Consider the following 17,500-nt stretch of genomic DNA (forward strand, 5'->3'; position numbering starts at 1 on the left):
CCAGGGAGTATAAGCTTTATTTCACTCGCACATCTGAAACAGAAAGGGTGTGTGATGTGCCCAACGCAGCCGAGGACCTTTAATTGCTTCTTTGTTCGTGTAGCAGCTGTTGCCATGGCACCTTCGAGGCTCTCCGAGTAGCGCTGTCACACACACACACACACACACACACACACCTGGGATATAATCGGGTTTACGTGAGGTTTGATTAAACAGACTCGCACGCTCACATACACACGCAGCCAGAGGGATTCAGAATGAGAAAAGTGTTTTCTGTCGACCGGACACTAAACAATGCCCTCTGCCCTACACGCTTCTGGCATGAGAGTGTCGTGTGTGTGTGTGTGTGTGTGTCGGGGGAGACGTGTGTGGAAGGTTGATCTCCTGATCGGCTCTCTTTTGATAGAGATGTTGCGCTGCATGCTGATATTTTATTCATGCCGTCTGAGAAAGCTGCAGGCCAGAGCAGTGTGCGTGTGAGAGCCGCCGAATAAGTGATTCTCACTTCACCAGTTTCTCTCCATCTCTTATATACATACACTATATTGCCAAAAGTATTCGCTCACCTGCCTTGACTCGCATATGAACTTAAGTGACATCCCATTCCTAATCCATAGGGTTCAATATGACGTTGGTCCACCCTTTGCAGCTATAACAGCTTCAACTCTTCTGGGAAGGCTGTCCACAAGGTTTAGGAGTGTGTTTATGGGAATTTTTGACCATTCTTCCAGAAGCGCATTTGTGAGGTCACACACTGATGTTGGACGAGAAGGCCTGGCTCTCAGTCTCCGCTCTAATTCATCCCAAAGGTGTTCTATCGGGTTGAGGTCAGGACTCTGTGCAGGCCAGTCAAGTTCATCCACACCAGACTCTGTCATCCATGTCTTTATGGACCTTGCTTTGGTCACTGGTGCACAGTCATGTTGGAAGAGGAAGGGGCCAGCTCCAAATTGTTCCCACAAAGTTGGGAGCATGGAATTGTCCAAAATGTCTTGGTATGCTGAAGCATTCAGAGTTCCTTTCACTGGAACTAAGGGGCCAAGCCCAGCTCCTGAAAAACAACCCCACACCATAATCCCCCCTCCACCAAATTTTACACTTGGCACAATGCAGTCAGACAAGTACCGTTCTCCTGGCAACCGCCAAACCCAGACTCGTCCATCAGATTACCAGATGGAGAAGCGCGATTCGTCACTCCAGAGAACGCGTCTCCACTGCTCTAGAGTCCAGTGGAGGCGTGCTTTACACCACTGCATCCGACGCTTTGCATTGCACTTGGTGATGTATGGCTTGGATGCAGCAGCTCGGCCATGGAAACCCATTCCATGAAGCTCTCTGTGCACTGTTCTTGAGCTAATCTGAAGGCCACATGAAGTTTGGAGGTCTGTAGCGATTGACTCTGCAGAAAGTTGGCGACCTCTTCACACTATGCGCCTCAGCATCCGCTGACCCCGCTCCGTCAGTTTACGTGGCCTACCACTTCGTGGCTGAGTTGCTGTCGTTCCCAAACACTTCCACGTTCTTATAATACAGCTGACAGTTGACTGTGGAATATTTAGGAGCGAGGAAATTTCACGACTGGATTTGTTGCACAGGTGGCATCCTATCACAGTTCCACGCTGGAATTCACTGAGCTCCTGAGAGCGACCCATTCTTTCACAAATGTTTGTAAAAACAGTCTGCATGCCTAGGTGCTTGATTTTATACACCTGTGGCCATGGAAGTGATTGGAACACCTGATTCTGATTATTTGGATGGGTGAGCGAATACTTTTGGCAATATAGTGTATGTACACACACACACACACACAATTTCCGTACAGAGAGTGTAAAATATAGAGACGAAAGTCAGACGGAAGATGGGAATGAGAATAAAGACTATAAGATAATAAGACTAAAAGATAATAAGACTAAAAGATAATAAGACTAAGTTTCTTCACAGAAAGAGGAACGGCCAAAGGTCAAAGCTACGTAGAAAAGATTTGTATATGTTTTGTTTATGTTTTGAGGAAAGCTGATCCGATCTAATCTAATCCAAGTATTTGTGTGTGTGTGTGTGTGTGTTCTAACAGGAGGTATGTGCGATTAGCAGCCTCACAGGAGGGATCACAAGCTCCATAGCGCAGGAAGCCGTTCTTCATCCACACTGATTCCAGCCCTGCAGGTAAGAGTATGTCTTCTCTATGTCTTCTCTACGCCTTCTCTACGTCTTCTCTGTCTTCTCTACGCCTTCTCTACGTCTTCTCTACGTCTCCTGAGGAGAAAATCCACTCGCATGGAGACGCACGAGAAATCATGCTCCAAAGCTTCAGATCCACCCTGAGCCAATTCAGTTCAGTTTTATCTGAATAAGCACTTTCAACAAAGTCTTACAAAAGCTTTATAGAAACAGTGGACTATTTCATTGATTTAAAAAGTCGGAATAAATGATGTGTGAATTTTTATACTAAATAGATGAGAAATGAATAAAATATCAAACCAAAAAAAAAATAGGTTATTACAACAAAAATTATTCTTAGAAATAAAGTAAAATGAATAAATAATTAAAAAAATTATCATAATAATAAATCAAACAATTAAATAAAGTATTATTATTATTATTATTATTATTATGACTACTACTACTGTTAATAATAAAATTATAATGATGATAACAGATAACAAATTCGGAAATGCTTTTCCTACTGAAGTTATTAAAATGAAATATATTTTATCTAAATATATATAAAATATTTATTTTAATATATATTAAATATATTGCATATATTATAAAATGCTACATATTTTAAATATATTTTAAAGTTTAGACCAACATGCACTGTTCTTTCTTTTCCCCTTTTTTCCTTTTTTAAAAAAAAATATATTTTAGCTTTTATGTTATGATAAAAGCAGCTCATATATTTTTAATAAGAAGCCTTTATTTGTCACATCTACATTATAGCACAGTGGAAATATTTCCTTCACATGTGGCAGCTTGTTAGAAAGCTGGGGTCAGAGCACCGGGTCAGCCATGACACAGTAAAGCCCTAAAGAGATCTGAAGCAGTATTTCAGTGTCGCAGGGCTGAAGTCACCCGAGACGTTGTGAAAGGAACGTTATGAAATTCCGAAAGGACCTCGGAGTTTCTTCTTCCTCTAACGTCTTGAAGAGTAGAAGAGATGAAATGGCAGCTGAACGCGCTTGATCAGCATCATGCCAGAAAATGAGGCGTTCCTCTCATCCTTCTGTACCGCCGGTCTTCATCAAACATCTAATGCTCTGTCTCGGTGTCTTAGATGTGATGCTGTGTGAAAGATCTGGGTTATAATTACGTGCAGCTTGTAGTAAGGCGCTAGCTATACTGTATACATAGTGTGTGTATGGGACGCTGTGGCACCGAGCTTGACAGTAATGCGTATCGATCAGAGTAACACCTCCATCGGGTTAACGGATGTAAAATGCGCTATTTAATTTCACATAGTGTTGGTGCCAGGCTTCGTATTGGAAATCGGTTCGTGATCCTTTGTGCTTTTGTGCTACTTTCTGCACTACAGCTCTTTGTCGCGTCCATCTCCTGACCGTAGGACTCTATCTGACTAGTTGACTAATACCGGATGAAGCCGATCCTGCAGTTAACTTCACGGGGAAAAGTGTTTTGTTTTTCTTTTTCTTTTCTTTTCCCTTTCTTTTGGCTTTAATGTTCCGTTAACACATTATCACTTTGCATGAAACGGAGAGGTGTGAGCGCGAGACCGTGCGAAATCCCACGCAGCTAGTTTTGAGTCAGCCGTGCGAGCCGCCTCGAAGAGCCTAGATCCAGACTCATTTTTTGCGGATTCTACCGAGGCAAGGCGTCGGAATCTGCCAGACTCCGCCACCGCCGCCACCGACATGGCTTCCTCCATCCATCATTAAGCCGGAAGTTTTCCGAATCAGCAAGTTTGTCCACAGAGTGCCTTTTAAGATCCGAGACGTTCCTTAGTGTAATATGATGCACAGGTTTACTTTTATTGCTAATCATTACAGTGTCAGTTGTAGCCTTTTATCTTTAAAGCCTCCATGTGAAAGATGATTAGTCTATCACTCTTACTGATACTACGTGGATCAGACTGCTTTCTGGACGGAGTGGTCATCCGATCACGTTCGCATTTGCAGCACTGAGAGACCGCGTGTTTATCAAACGAGCCGTAATGCACTATCCGTCACAATAAGCACAGGAAGTTACTGAAGCACAGTAGAGGAAGAGGGCTCACTGGTCACTTCACCACACCACACAGTTCTGGGTTTATCTTTCCTCCAACATTTAGCAATACTGAATAAAAGTGTGAAATGTGGTGTGTGTTGAATTAGCATTAAAGCGTAAATCATTCGTCTGGGTGTTTTCATGAAACTTCTTCTCGTTGGCACATCGGACTCACTTCCCTTTCTGTGGTTTAGCCTTGAGGGTTTCCTGCTAATGTTGTCTATTTCAAGCGGTATTTTTTTACACACACATGCATGCACACAATGGTTTGTTCCAGCCCACACACTACTCCAATGAATAAGGAATGATTGAACAATCACATGGACAAAGCCGTCTGGGTGTTTATTTTTTCTTTCTTTCTTTTTTCCCCCCGGTTTGTAATTTGGCCTAAGACTTGCCTTCAAATATAACGCCCACGAAAATGTCACTGTAACTAGTGCTTAAGGAAAGCCACTGCAAATCCTACCAGGAAAAGTGGAAGGAAAAAGGATGAATGAAGGAACAAATACACTCTCAGGCCAAATGTTTGGGGACAGCTGCCCATAACACACTCATGCTTGTTGGACATCCTGTTCTGCATTTAATCCCCACTTCCCTGTTATCATAACCTCCACTCTTTCAGGAAGACTTTCCACTAGATCCTAGAGTGAAGACTGTGGGGGATTTTGTGTTCATTCGGCTCCAGGAGCGTTGGTGATGTCAGGGTCTGATGTTAAATGAGGAGACCCGAGGTTTCAGTTTATCCCAGAAGTGTTTATTGGGCTCTTTCACTTCATCCTCGGCTCCTCCATGGAGCTTTCTGAGAGCATTAGTGAGGTCAGGCCCTGATGGGGTTTAGTGAATGTCCCAGTTCTTCATGAAGCTTTTATTGTCATTTCGACCGTATATAGCTGATGCACAGGGACGCTGGTGCTTAAAATGAACCTATTTACATATAGTGCAACCTTGTGCAAGACAGAGACGTGGAATAGCGATGAACAGTATACAGTCTGTTTGCTTCTGAGTGAGTGCATATTGTTTTGTGATGTGATGAGCAAAAACAGCATTTAAATATTGCAGATTGAGTGCAAGGATGGCAGTTCCCAAAGATATCAGTCCCCGTCCCTGAGTACCGAGGAGTCTGACAGCTTGTGGGAATAAACCGCCGTCTGCTTATGAGGGCTCGAATGCTTCAGGAATTCTTGAGGTGGTCTTCGGGGTTGGAATCAGGCTACTCGAGTACTACTTCCTCTTCATCCTCGTGTCTTCACCGAGCTCGCTTTGTGCATCGTCAGCCATGGTTCGAGCTTCTTATAAAAGGGAAGTTGTAATGTTACATCATACAGTGACATTCTGTACAGTTTGGTGAAGAAGTACGTATGGGTGTGATGGGCAACTTGTGTCCATGTAATGAGAGGGGCTTAGCAGTATTAGACATCAGGGCACTTCTGTGATTAATGCTCAAGTTGACCGCTTGTCTATTGTTAAAAGTGCTATACAAATAAATTGAATTGATTCTGGTCAGTCAAGTCATGCGATCTTTTCTATAGATTTTATTTATTTATTTATTTACTTATTTTTAAAAAACAACCTTTTAGTACTAACAACTAACCGCGCATGACTCGATCCATGATGGTGTTCAGATACTGTAAACCTGCTCTTCATATCCAGTGATAAAACACAAGAAATGCAGTAAGCTCTGGCCAGTAAAAAAACGGCCGGGCATTAAATATTCACTTCTATAACCAACAGTGATGTTCCCGCTGCGGAATGGATCGTTTCACAAATTCACTCTGCCGGCAGAGGTGGAGACCCGTATCGATCTCCACGACGGCAGACAAAAAGAGGTTGCTGCCGATAAAACCTCTGACAGCGAGGCAGAAGCAGCAGCTCAGGAGTAAAGCTACTCTGCCATGAACTCTTCCTGCCTTTCTCTCTTTCTCTCTCACTTGTCTTTCACAACCCTAGCACCTTTCACAACATCGTCATAGTAGAACGGGTCGAAGTTTCCCAGCACTCCGCTGAACTGGAGAAGCCTCTCGGCTGAGGGGTAGAAGTGCTCTTGAAGCCAGCTTGAAGATCATGCCTCAATTATACCAGCAGACATCTTGACTAGAGCGAGACTCGGGTTTATCCGGGGCGTGTGCGTGTGTGTGTGTGTGTGTGTGTAACGTCAGAGATAAAGATGTTCTTTTACGTTTTTCCACCAAGCAGCAATCTAAGGACAGAGGATGTTGCTAATACGTTGCACATTTTGTCGTGTTTAACTCTTTATAGCTGCTACACCATATGTGAGAATGGAAAAACAACTGGTTTGGCAGATATTCGATATTAGATAGGGATAAACGGTTGGAAATAAAGACATTCGTACGTCCGGGTTCATACAGCAGGTGTAGTTCTTGTTATCTTTCGCAAATTTCTGATATAAATAGAGGAACGTTGCAATGTTAAGCCCACACTGCGGTGCCATATGCAGAAACCGAGCTGCGTGCGACGCATCATCATGTGCTTTGTTCAGTCACAGAAAAACCTGAATGTCGCATCTGCATGTAGTTACAGCGTTCCAGGGAAATACAAAAACGTCAGGTGGTGACAAACAGAGTCAAGAGTAGTTACAATTAAGGAGTGGATTTGAGCGAGTTTGATGAAGGGCCAAATTGTGATGGCTAGACGACTGGATCAGAGCATCTCCAAAACTGCAGCTCTTGTGGGGTGTTCCCGGTCTGCAGTGGTCAGTATCTATCAACAGTGGTCCAAGGAAGGAACAGTGGTGAACCGGCGACCGGGTCATGGACGGCCAAGGCTCACTGATGCACGTGGGGAGCGAAGGTTGGACCGTGTGATCCGATCCAACAGACGAGCTACGGTTGAAGAAGTTAATGCTGGTTCTGATAGAAAGGTGTCAGAATACACAGTGCAGGACGGGTCAGGGCTGTTTCGGCAGCAAAATGGGAACCGACACAATATTAGTTGGTTGGTCATAATGTTATGCCTGATCTGTGTATATTTATATTTATAAGTAAATTCTACACTACTTTAAGGATGGACGTTCATATGGCGTGATTTCGCGGATATACTGATAGCGTATCATGGCATGAAGATTATTTTGCGATGTCTAAAAACACACCTAAAGAACGCAAGACCAAACTATTTCAGGTTGAGGAGCGTTATAAAAGCAGAGCTTCGTTCATACACATGTTTTCTACCACTTTTTACTATCTTGAGTGACAGATGTCGCGTCCAATCAGTGATAAGAATTCAATTCACCAACTATATTTAGCTTTTCTGCTTTGTCTAAATTGCTACTGTGTTTTCTGATCTGTTATTTTGTTTTGCACTTCTCAGCCACCATACTTTTCAATGACTGACAATAAAAGGTGTGATGTCAGTGCAGGTGTATGGATTAGTGCTGGAATATGCTACTCTTTTTTTATTTATTTATTTTTCTTTTACCACCTTGGCACGTTTTATTCCATCTCTCGCTGACCATCAGAGTGGTAACTTACCAGGAAGGCAAAAATACATACACCATACACCACACTGTAGGGGAATCTTCCAGCTTCTTTCTGCTAACCAGTGCTGTTTTGATTCGCATATATGCCAGATATCCAGAGAGTGTGTGTGTGTGTGTGTGTTAATGGAAATGTTGCCTTTGATGTAAAGTTAATGATCTCGAATATTTGCATATGCAGGTCCTGCATGAAGCTCTATCCACCATTAGTATTAACATATGATGAACATTGTGTGTGTGTGTGTGTGTGTGTGCACGCTTTTATGCATGTGTGATGTATTATGCATGACCATGTCTGGGTACTATGATAATTATGGAACTCTGTTTGGCAGCTCAGCCTTGCCTTCAGCCGCGTCCTCATGAACACAAACCCGACGTTCTTAGCGCTTTGTGTAGACGACTCTCAGCGCTGGAGATGCACAAACACCACAATGTCTTTTGTAGTTGTTGTTGTTATTTTCCCTTTCTGTGATGATGGTGTCTTCCTCCAGTTTTTAGTCTCCGCACCCAGACCCCTGGCCAAACCTGCAGATATCATCCTACAGTAGCTGCTAGTTGGCATGAAACCTGGGTTGTTAGTGTTAGTGGTGTTGGTCATGCTGCTTCCTGCATGCTTATTTCTTTAGCTCAGACTCAGTACAGGAACGTCAGCAGCACTATGGCATGACCAAATGATGATGCTTGATGAAATGATGTGTATGACACAACTAGCGAGCAAGACTTTGGAGATAATGAGGCGTGTGAGTGTGCCTATATATGTATATGTAAGAGACAGAGAATCCTTGTTTCTCTCTTATTTCACTGCCTCGTGTTAACTGGCAGTCTTTTCCCTCGCCCCCTGTGGCATTGAGAACATTAGACATCCCACGGGGAACAAGGAAAAAAAAAAGACTGACAGCAGAAAGACAAAAATCTCTGCTGCAGGCCGCTAACAAACAACCCCTGGCCTGCTGGATGAAAGTCTGTGCTTTAGAATACTTGAACAAGTTACTCCGACTTTTTGGCAGTGCAAGATCCTACAAGCTCCATCTAAATTCACGTCTCACATCAGGGTCAGTGAGAAGTGTAGCGTATAGATCGGTTGTTGAAATCAGATGAAAGATGTTTGATTCTGACTTCCTGTTTCGAAAGGAAACACGTACACAAAAATACAGAATCAAATCGTCAGTTCATAAGGCACTTGGAATACCAACATCCATCATTAATTGTTATCTCACACCATCGATCCGCTCGCCGAAAGCTGCAGGAAGGCTCTAAGTGGATCAATTTTTCTTTTTATGTCCACTCACTGATCCCCAGCCACCTATACACCTGCATATTTATGCAAATATCCAATCAGCCAGTCGTGTGGCGGCAGCACAAATGCATAAAAGCACGCACTTACAGGTCAGAAGCTTTAGTTAATATTCCCATCAAAATATCAGAACGAGGAAAGATGTGATCTCCGTGACATGGCTGTCTATTGGATTTCCGAAACTGCTGATCTCTTGGGATTTTCAGATAAAACAGTAAAACATCCTGTGAGTGGCAGGTGAGTAGCTCAGAGGTCAGAGGAGAGCTGACGAGAAATTGAGAGCCACTCATTTACACACTTTACACCCATGCTGAACAGGAAAACATCTCTTCCGTATACTGCTTACTGATAGAAATTTGCTGGTGGTGATAATGTATGGATGTATAAAGTAATTTCAGCACTCAATTAATTGACGATATATTGGATGTACACAAGACACAAGATAGGAGTCTCTGAGTAATTAGATATGTATTAATCTAGTTGCTTAAACATGGTGGTGGTACAGGGGATGTGGTGAAGGTGTTAGACTGCTGGGCCCCTGAGCAAGGCCCTTAAACCTCAATTGTTCAGTTGTATAAAATGAGATAAAATGTAAGTCACTCTGGGTAATGGCGTCTGCCAAATGCCAGAAATGTGAAGGTAAATTTGCAGACAATTTTATCCAGATATTTTAGGTGATATTCTGTTCTATTAAATGAGTATAAACTAATGTTAGAGGGTTTTTTTTTTTTTTTAAATGTATACATAATGTCTTATATCAAGTTGTATTTATTTGTAACCCCCCCCCCAAAAAAAACCCATTTTTTTTAAGTGGTGAAATATTTAGTAAAAATTACATTCAATTTATTAAAATTGGAAAATTCAAGAAAAATAAATCTATTTATTAAAATTGGAAAATTCAAGAAAAAAACCAATTTATTAAAATTGGAAAATTCAAGAAAAAAACCAATTTATTAAAATTGGAAAATTCAAGAAAAATAAATCTATTTATCAAAATCTAATTTTTTTTACCACTTAAATGCTTCTTTCTTTGGTTACAAATAAATACAGTTTGATGGAGGACATTATGTCTACTAAAAAAAAATTAAAAATAAATAGTAAAAACCCCAGTAATATTAGTGTTTATCCTCTACTCACTATAATGTCTGGATTTAACATGAGGCAATGCTACCACCACCAGAGCTCTATTAGAGTTTCTATATATTTTTTGAGGCAGAGGAGCTCCAACAGCAGAGGAATACATCAGGTTTCACTCGTGTCAGCCAGGAACAAGAACGTTGTGCACAGAATCACCAAACCTGGACAGATCGCCTGGAAATAAAGCCTCACCTGCTCTTTTGTCAGACTCGATCTGCTCGCTGTAGCCGTAGATTCCTGTTCCAAGCTGACAGAAGTGGAACCTGATGTTGGAAGCTGTTCGTTCTGAGACTCTCGTCTCCTGTTAAGTGCTCAGTGAGGATGCTAGTTCTCATTGCAAAAACATTTTAAAAAAATATAAAACGAGAGGTTTATTTGTAGGAGTGGCCAAGACCAGTCAGTGCAGGAAATCAGCCTCGGATACACACACATGCGTGACAGAAGATATTTGGTTAGTGGTGCTGTAATGGTTATGACTAATATGGAACAAACAGAGTAATATGTTGAGTAATATGATGCTGAACATTTTTTTTTTTGGCTGAATGTGTGTTGTTTTGCTCAGCGAACTTCAAACATCTGACAAAACACAACCAGAGAAATCCTTCTCTATCCCCAGACCTCTTGAGTAAATCGTTTTGGATGAGCGTCGGTTTCTTCAGAAGTAACATGACTGAGGAATCAGGAGACCAATAGCTCTCTAATAAAAAAGCGACGGTTTATTGCCTGCACAAAGACAACCTTGGAGTCCTGTAGACTATATACTGATGCCTGCAGGATGACACACACACACACACACATGAGCATATAGATAAATGCTCAAGGCTGGGACAGAAAAACATCACGAGCAAGGACAGAACACTGTGACCGATGGAACAGGGAACAAAGACGTTTACAGAAATCACAAATGAATAAGTCATGTATCCATTAATATGTAATCACGGGAAAACAGGAAATAATCCCCAAACGCTGGACTTGTTTATAAATAGATAATCCTCAGGGTGCATATCAGCGTCTGTGGCGATGTAAAATACATCTTCAGTTGTTTGTTTTTAATATCAGAAACATCAGAGCAACAGTGAAGAAGGCTGAGGCATGGATATTCGTCTTGTTCAAGGAAAAAAAAAATGCGTATGTTGATAATCCAAAGTCCAAATCTTTGAAGTCAGGGGTTGGGTTTGGCCCCTTAGTTCCAGTGAAAGGAACTCTTAATGCTTCAGCATACCAAGAGATTTTGGACAATTTAATGCTCACAACTTTGTGGAAACAGTTTGGGGATGACCCCTTCCTGTTCCAACATGACTGCACACCAGTGCACAGAGCAAGGTCCATAAAGACATGGATGAGCGAGTTTGGTGTGGAGGAACTTGACTGGCCTGCACAGAGTCCTGACCTCAACCCCATAGAACAGCTTGGGGATGAATTAGAGCAGAGACTGTGATCCAGACCTTTTCATCCAACATCAGTGCCTGACTTCACAAATGCGCTTCTAGAGGAATGGTCAAAAATTCCCATAAACACATTTCTAAACCTTGTTGAAAGCCTTCCCAGAAGAGTTGAAGCTGTTATAGCTGCAAGGGGCGGCTATAACTCAACTCCATATTTCATTCATGGGCATGTAAAGGCAGATATCCCAAAACTTTTGGTGTATAAAGCTGATTTTCCATGAATTGAAATTGTCATTGCAGTGATGGTTTAAGCCCCCCCCCTTTTTTTTTGTTGTGGCACACTCCACAGTGTCTCATATGAAAGTAGGGCTTGGTTGTAGTTTTCCATAAGTATTTCTGTTTGTAACTACCCTACTGGGGTAATATATTCATAGAAAAGTTCCAAGGTTAGTTTTTTTTTTTTCCAGACAAATGTAAAATAAATTGTGATATTAAACCTATTTCTGCTCTCCGAGACACCCCAAGTGCTTGCTCATAAACTTCTAAAAATTTGAAGGTGTTATCTTCCAACACAAAAATTTTCTCTAAGGTCCTGACTCATTTTATATCAGACTTGCAGCAATAAAATCGTTCATTTGTTTATACTGATTGAAAATGTCCCATAAGCTGATTTCCATGCCGGGGGAATGAAGCTCCAGTGTACTGGTGATTTATTTATTTATTTTTTCCTTCTTCTTTTTTTGATCACTTGTTCCTTCGATGCATGTAGTGGAGTTGTGTGTGTTTTTATATTCCTGTGCATGTAATTACTATCACTACATGTGGTGTTATTGTTATCGAGCCCTCACACACACTCCACTACTCCAGTACTTAGCATGCCTTTGTGTGCGTGTAAGAGCATGTGTATGGCTAACTGTGTGTGTGTGTGTGTGTGTGTGTGTGTAAATGATTTAGAAGCCTTCATTTTACCCCTGCCCCTTTTAACAATACTACAATGTCTACATTCTATTTCTGCAGTCTCAATACTTCCTGTCATGTTATCTAGGAAGTCAATTTTGAAATTATTGAAATTAATATACACTAGTTCTATGATAGTGAATGTGAAATATTAAAAATGAATTTAAAAATAAGAGACTTGAATGCAAAATCAAGCAAACCTTTCTACAAAAACGTGATGTGTCATAAAACCACGCATTCAGCCAAAGCTCTCTTTCGGTTCACATTGTATTGAACATGAGTACAGCCATCATAGGAAATCCATGTTTTTCTTCACTGGTGAATGTGTAAAAGATGAATGCTGTGCTTAAAATTCAATCAATTCAAGTAGTTTTCCAAACAAAAAAAAAAAAAATCCATATTTTGAAAAAAGCTGTTGCAAAATCAAGCCGCAAAAAATATTTTATTTTATTTTATTTTATTTTATTTTATTCATTTTTTATTTGTTTATTTTTATTTTATTTTATTTTATTTCTTTCAGGAATATTTATCTTGCATTTGACTTAAGCTCTGACCTCTGACTTGCAAAAACCAAACACAGAAATCTGACTTGCAGCAAAACCAAGTCCTCGACCCCGAGTTCAGCAAGTCACGCTATACCGCGTGCACAAAGTTTTGCTTTCGATCCCTCATTTATAAGCTGTAACAGTGGCTACACACTGGTGTGTTTTCAGGATCTGTTGTCACAGATAGCCGCTTAACTTGTTGCTCACAAAAGAAGACCACGGATGCGTCCATGGTTTTATTCTCCACCTTGTGACGCGATTCCCAGTTCGGACTTCCGAAGGTGCGACGAATGCAGTGACTCGTGTCTTGTGATGTAACAGTAATAATTAAAAGCACGTGAGCTGTTTGGCGCTGTAACTAAGCTTAGTGCTAACTGGGATGGTGCTGTGCAGCTGTCTGAACCTATAACATGTTAAAGCAACAGCTGGCCAAACCGTACAAACCATCACCGTAATTGGAAACGACGCTCCGCATGCCAGTTTAATTCAGAGCAGAGATCTGATGCCTCGATGTAAATTGGTTCTTTTCTACAGACTGTAACTAGCAGTTTTATTTCTCTTTCTTTCCACCCTTTCTGTTATATTCCCAAATAAATTGCCTGGAATACTAGTGCTGTAATAAACTTGGTGTAGAGTTCTTCTCATTGTGCCAAGGGGTATTTAATGAAGCTTACTGTAAACGTTTTAGCCACAACTTCACACGCATCATGTGCTTACATCCGAAACTTTTTGTCCGTACGATATCACGGAGTTCTTGGATCATCAGAAGAAGCGGCATTCAATTTCGTTTCAGCCGAATTGCTTTAATGTGCTCCATCTAATGCTTTATTGTTGCCATAGCAACAGCTCCTTGGCAGGGATTTCTACGCTGGACTTTCCATGCAATCTAAATTTTTTTTTTTATTAATAAAGGATTTCTGATGCTTATGTAACGTTTCAGGACAGAAAGTTTACGCTTTGATGAGCTGCGTTTTTTATTTTTTACTCGTTATCTTTTTTGAGGGAGAAAAAGGACAGGATGGTGAACGTACGGCGCATGACCGATAACTGGAAAACGTCATCTGGACGTTTGATAACTTTACATAGAACTATAAACAGTTAAAAAATGTGATGTAGAGTTCATTAATCATTTAAATGTCGGGATGTTGCTGTGATACAAGCGGAGTAACTTCTAGTCGTGTTTTATTCCTTACTATTATTCCTTACCTTCCTTAATGCACTTAACCTAGCAAACTAGCTTGCCATGCTTTATTACATTGCACTAGCTAATGCTTTTTGTCAGTCTGCCTTATCTTCTCAGTTTCTCAGCACGTAAAAGTGTAATGTCTAAATGTCTGCCTGTAGCTCGAGTGTGCAGCATCTCTCTCTCTCTCTCTCTCTCTCATAATGTTAGGCAGGGTTAGAGTGGCTGTTTATGGTGGTCGGTGAGGTTAGAGATGGTGAGTATATTATATTGTGATTATAGTGGTGGGTGGGGAGGTAGATGGTGGGCGAGGTGTTTATGGTGGTGGGTGGGTTTTTATGTCTGTAGGTGGGGTTAGAGATGGTGGGTGGGTGTTTATGGTGATTGGTGGGGTTAGAGGTGGTGGGTGGGTTTTTTTAAAAGGTGGGCAGGTGTTTATGGTGGTAGGTGGGGTTAGAGATGGTGTATGTGTGCTTATGGTGGTAGGTGGGATTAGAGATGGTGGGTTGGTGTGTGTTTGTGGTGATAGGTGGGATTAGAGATGGTGGGTGGGTGTTTGTGGTAGGTGGGGTTTGAGACGGTGGGTAGGCGTTTGTGGTGGTGGGTGGGGTTAGAAATGGTGTGTGGATGTTTATGTTGGTGGGTGGGGGTTATAGATGGTGGTGTGTATTTATGGTGGTAGGTAGGGTTAAAGATGGTGGGTAGGGTAGTGATGGTGGTGGGTGGGGTTAGAAATGGTGGGTGGGTATTTATGGTGGTAGGTGGGGTTAGAGATGGTGGGTGGGTGTTTACAGTGGTAGTTGGGGTTAGAGATGGTGGGTGGATGTTAATGGTGGCAGGAGGTGTTAGAGTTTTTGGGTTTTTATGGTGGGTGGTTTTAGTGGTGGGTGGTTATGTCTGCCTTTCTCTCTCTCTCTTTCTCTCTCTCTCTTTCTTTCCCCTCTCCGTCTGTCTCTGTATAATAAGCTCCTGGGATGGTGTGTTATTCTGTAGGTTATATAATATTTAGAGTGTGTTTGCTCTTCCCTTATAGAGTCTGAAGAGTTTGTGAGACTATTAATTTTAAATGGCAGAGATTGAGTAGTGCTGGAATTGTTCCGATTAGCCAGTGTAAATATCATTTTGGCCAGACAGACTTTATAAGCGCAGGGCAAATGCTTTACACCTGCATCCATTTCTTAACGCTGTTAGGAGTCTCTATAAATAAAAACACCGCGAAAGACAAATGGCTAGCGTCATTTGTAGCAAATTTACCGAAAGAGACGTTAATGTGACATTATATTTACTTATGTACCTCGTCTGTTTATTTTGCAAAGGCAACAGACGATCGTGCAATTTATGGGTGAATATTTTCCATGACATTGACCATCCATTATGCAGTCCAAGGTTACACCCTCATGTGCAAACACAGCCTAGCGCTCCTGCTCGCGCCGCTCATCTTTTATTCAGCATGCAGCGATAAATTAATACAAATCTGATGTTCTGAAGTACTGCTTTTTAGCAACGTACCGAGATGTTTTAATTACTGTTAGACATTTATTTTGCCAGGCTAACCTTTCATCTGATGTGTGCTTTCCTGACTGTGGGATTAACTTTCACTGATAGTAAATAGTGGATCTGTAAGCTCTTAAGGAAGAGTATGTAGAGGAGAGCTGTGGACTGAACTGTGCAAAGTGTGTGAAATCACGCAGCTACAGGTCACTTCAAATGAGAATATGGAAAATATATGATCTCGGTGACCTTGACGTGGCTGTCGGTTCCAGATGGATTTTCACACACAACCGTATATAAAGTCGACACACAACAGAGAGTTCTGTGTATGGAGACGGTGATGATAGAAGAAGTCGAAGGAGATTAGCCAGGCTGGAAGACCTGACAGGAAGTCCACTCTTTACAACCACTCTGAGCAGAAAAGCATGAACTAAGCTTGGGACGATTCAAGTTGGACTGTATAAATGTGTGTGAAAACGTGGTGTGTGCAGATTTAATATCGACAACGTTTTCCTTTCTCCTGTTCTGTATCCTTCACTTTAATAACCTGCTGTCTGACTTCAGAGCAGAGCAACAAAACATCTTTCCCTGACGCATCTGAGCCTCCATTGTCCCGGCTGGCCAAACAGATAAAGCCACGAGCGGCTTCACTCTCAAAACATGAACGGAGATTAAAATTAAATATCTGACACAATGTGTTGTTTATCAAGGGGAACCTCACTGTACAAGAGTTCAGTAGCTATCTGTGCTGCCGTTCAACCCCGAGCACACATGCAGTGGAACCTCGGCATATGAATTTAATTCATTCTGGAGGCGAGAGGCGAAAAATTTGTATTGTGAAAGGAATTTTCCCATAAGAAATAATGTAAATGCAGATAATTCGTTTCAGCCACCCAGTTTCCAAGGGTCAAGGGTCCTCACAGGAAGCCGTGCCACCAAGCTTGGGCTAAAAATAGATCAGACCACCCACACCACCAATCTGTCAACACAAAAAACGTGCGAAAAATCACGTAGCTTGGTACATAAATCCATGGTATTGTGGGTTGACTCTTTCTAAACAGCTTTTGCTGTAAAATTTGAAACTGTCTTCACTTGGCTTCCCACCGATGCAAACAGGTTTTGTACGACTCCCGGACGTATACGCAACTTAGCCAGCGTTTGGTTCGGTTTGTTTGTATGCCAAAAATGCTTCGTATGCTTCGAATTTCTTGCAAAATTTCAATTCTTAGGGCTCCTAAGGGAGAGCATTCCTGTGCCGAGGGGCCACTGTACTTGATATTTACATTTTGACCTTTATACACCAGGCTTGGCCTTATTTTTGCAGCATTCCAAAACTTGTTAGGGCTAAAACACAAACATAAATAAATAAATAAACAAATAAACAACTCAGTGACTAGTTAGAGAGTGGTAAACAGTATTTAACCAGGATTTAAAACTCACTGAGTTTAAATCTCCTGTACAAGAGTGACCTGGTCAAGAAAAAATTATTTTTAAATAAATAAATAAATAAATAAATAAATAAATAAATAAATAAATAAATAAATAAATAAATGTTTGAAACAATAATCATTAAAAAAAACCTCCCTCTTTCCAGAGAGAGGAAAAATAATGGAAATAAATAAATAAATACATTGAAAATGAAATCATAGTATATACAATTACAATCAATATACTATAAAATATCACAAACATTTTCCAACATGGCGAAGCTCCACTTATTTACAAGTGGAATCTCGTCATAAGAACACTGCCTTTTCGGGAATTTTCGCCTTAATTTGTCCCAGTTTGGACCGAACA

At 41.2% G+C, this 17,500-nt stretch overlaps 1 protein-coding gene across 2 annotated transcripts in view; it reads left to right on the forward strand.

The window, feature by feature from the left end:
* galnt1 (UDP-N-acetyl-alpha-D-galactosamine:polypeptide N-acetylgalactosaminyltransferase 1) overlaps positions 1–17,500 on the forward strand; it is a 150,362-nt gene that overhangs the window by 61,250 nt on the left and 71,612 nt on the right. For both annotated transcript variants that reach the window (XM_058376833.1, XM_058376834.1), the window contains one exon: positions 2,072–2,163. The gene's annotated coding sequence lies outside the window, so the exon portion shown is untranslated. The remainder of the gene's footprint in view (positions 1–2,071; positions 2,164–17,500) is intronic.

Source organism: Hemibagrus wyckioides, linkage group LG23 (genome assembly GCF_019097595.1).
Source record: "Hemibagrus wyckioides isolate EC202008001 linkage group LG23, SWU_Hwy_1.0, whole genome shotgun sequence".
Lineage (NCBI taxonomy): Eukaryota > Metazoa > Chordata > Actinopteri > Siluriformes > Bagridae > Hemibagrus > Hemibagrus wyckioides.